This window comes from Thermobia domestica, chromosome 2, assembly GCF_964235325.1.
Source record: "Thermobia domestica chromosome 2, izTheDome1.hap1.1, whole genome shotgun sequence".
In the NCBI taxonomy this organism is placed as follows: Eukaryota; Metazoa; Arthropoda; class Insecta; order Zygentoma; family Lepismatidae; genus Thermobia; species Thermobia domestica.
The window spans coordinates 208,877,220-208,880,956 of record NC_137455.1 but is presented as its reverse complement, the minus strand read 5'-3'; positions in this window follow the sequence as shown (position 1 = coordinate 208,880,956).

Here is a 3,737-nt window from a genome sequence, read left to right as displayed (position 1 = left end):
ATAGAAACGCTGCAAAGTGATTTCTTTTTGTATGTAATATAATCTGTATATATTATTTTCTATGTGTGTGTGTGTGTGTGTGTGTGTGTGTACATTTATATATATTATTTTCTATACTTGTTTGCTTGTATATATCTTTATCTCCAAATAAATATATACGAATTTCATTTCTTGATTTTTATTTAATAAAAGAAACTTTCCTAAATAAAAGGTATCATTGACATTTTACAAGGTGAAACTCATTTATGGTATCTATCGTTATAATTGGTATTTGATGAGTGTTTTATATTTTTCTTGATTTTACTAATACTTTGAAGTATTTAAAAGTTTGATGAGTATTTTACAAGTTTGCGATTTTGAAACATAGATCCTCAAAGTTTGTGTAACAAACAAAACATACCTTGAATAAGAAGAGTTTATGTAACGAAAGATCCACATAAATAAATAAATAAGAACGAATTTGTGCAACAAATATTTGATGAATTACACTCTATGAGTATTGTGTTAAGAAAAGTAAGCAGACTTTCTGCAAGAATTTTTATTATATTCACAATCATAGATTGTTCAGAGTTCCACAGAAACTTTTTAATATATTTACAATAAAAAAATTAACACTGACTTTGCAATGAGAAAGGATTTTCTAAGTTCACACTTAACTGTCCTTAGTATTTTACATAGTAATTATTTAACACTACATAACTATGTTGATGTAAGAGTATTACGGTAAGTAAAACGAAATAATAATAAAATAAGTAGATTGTTCATCGCATTCTTAATACGTTCACACAAAGTGTTCGATTAAATAATTACGAGATATTAAATAATACAACAACAACAAAAAAAATTAACACAATGGGAAAGGAGAATATATATAAAAACAGAAACTGATCTAATAATGAATTTAAATATGCATACTATGAAGTAATATTATAGTATGATTTATATACTTACCTTACAAATGCAACAACTTTTCACATACATGTAATATAAAATGCAGAAACTGTTTTACATACAAGCATCATAACATGCAGAAAGTGTTTTACAAACGTGAATCACAATATGCAGAAATTGTTTTACATACAAGCATCATAACATGCAGAAACTGTTTTACATACAAGCATCATAACATGCAGAAACTGTTTTACAAAGTGAATCACAACATGCAGAAAGTGTTTTTACAAACGCGAATCATAACATGCAGAAACTTTTTACAAACACGAATCATAACATGCAGAAAGTTTTTCACATACATGTGGTATAAATGTCGAAAAGTGTTTTTTTTCAAAAACAAATAATTAACACCAATTTTAAAACGTTCACAATCTATTTTAACAATGAGTTTGCACAGCAAACGATCCAATACATAAGCAGAGTATGTATAACATACGATCCGTAAAAATATGAAGTGATTGAACAAAATTAAAACTAAAAATACAACTTACGAAAATGTAATTTTCAAAATAAAAAAATGTAATTTCAAAATTAGAAATGCAAGTTGTCAAAATAAAATGCAACATGTCAAAATGAAAATGCAAGTTGTCAAAACTAAAATGCAACTTGTGAAAAATGAAAATGTAATTTTCAAAATAAAAAAATGTAATTTCAAAATTAGAAATGCAAGTTGTCAAAATAAAATGCAACTTGTCAAAATGAAAATGCAAGTTGTCAAAACTAAAATGCAACTTGTGAAAAATGAAAATGTAATTTTCAAAATTAAAAATGCAATTTGTCAAAATGAAAATGCAAGTTGTCAAAACTAAAATGCAACTTGTCAAAAATGAAAATGTAATTTTCAAAATTAAAAATGCAACTTGTGAAAAAATGAAAATGTATTTTTCAAAATTAAAAATGCAACTTGTGAAAAAATGAAAATGTAATTTTCAAAATTAAAAAAATCCAAGTTGTCAAAATGAAAATACAAATTTAAAAAACAAAATGCAGAACCGTGAACTAAAAAATGTGAAGTTTTTCAAATGTATGCAATATAAAAGTGTACAAACAAATTTTAGGCACGCGGATCATAACATACGGATTTTTTGTTATATGCATATGTTAAAGTTTCATATGCACATGATAAAGTTTTTAGTTGCATGAAATAATTTTCACAGAATATTTTAAGTACGATAATGTAAAACGCATTTACACAAAAGAAAGTTTTCAAAATCATACATCTAAGGAAATAATAAAAAAATGAAAACAAGTAATATACAGTGATAAAATTTTATTTACAAATTACAATAAGATATATATATATATAGTTTACATACAGATACATTTGTGATTTTAACATTCCTTGATATATTGTTTAATACAATCTATATTTATACTAGTATATGTACAATTACATATTGGCCAGTTTTTTGCTGAAAGTCTTTTATCACTTCTTTTTGTTAATTTATACACAATGTTATTATTATTATTTTGTAATTGATTAGCAGAAGAGTTTTTATTTTCCATTATTACTATTTTTTGTGCATATTATAATGTAAATCTTTTTGTAAGAATAACTCTGTAATTAACTGAATGTTATCTTTGTTTAACAAAATGTTATATAATGTATATGTAAATGTCCAATCATCAATTTCAGTATCACAATGCACTGTTGCAAAATCTTTATATAAGTCATCAAAACTTTGTGTGCTTACCATTCTACGCCATGCATTATAGCATACCATATCATAGTCTAAAGTAATACAATCGTGTTCTTCTATTTTGCTCCTGTTTTGAAAACACCCGTAACACAAAAGTTCTCGCTGTGGTTTCCAACGGTCAATACATAATAACAAACACTGTTCATCTATAGAAAAAGAAGAACACCGATATTCGCAATAATCGTATGTATTTAGGAAACGACATTGGTATTCACAGTATGGATTGTTGATACACATTTTTATCGTGTTCAAGATATGTTTCTCTTAAATCAGAAATGTGATAATCATTAAATGTAATCTCCTGATATGTATAGTTAAATTTGTTTATAAGATGCGAAATAATGTTTACGTCTATATATTTCACATGAATTTTAGATATTGTTTTAATATTTCTTCGCGTGTTGATTTCTTAATTAGGAAATTCCACACAGTAGTATTTAATTCTTCATCACTTTCACTTACACATTTATGCTCAGTTTCTTTCTCACTACGAATTGCACAACTTTCACAAAGTAATGGTTCAGAAAGTTTATATTTTTCTAGTAACTGTTTTACACAAACTTCATTTACTTCATTAGGAGAACATCCACACTTCACATCATTGAATATCAGAATGGCATTAGAAATTGTATTTTGATCTACCACTACTACTTCCTCTTCAAACGGTATTTCATTTGGGTATCTGAAATTTCTTCTATACACAGTTTCGTCTATGGTAATTTCTTGTGTTGGATAAATAATTCTATATTTTTCAGCGTCTTCTTCAGGAATGTCAGGATCATTTGGTTGTACAACAATAATTTTCTTTTGTTTTTCAAGTTCAAAACGTTTTTCACGTGGTGAAATGTACTTTACATGTTTACCTTGCGATAAGGAAAGATTGGTTTCAATTTCACCTTTCCTTTTCTTATTATGAAAAGAAGAATATGTTCTTAATTGTTTAACATTATGCAGGTCTTTATTTATTTTTCGCTTTGCAACTGCTGAAACATCTACCTTTTGACTGTACATCTTAACAAAGTATCACCCACTTTATTTGTGTTAGTACAAGCACACGCATGCGCAGGATTTATAGTGCAAAGGTAG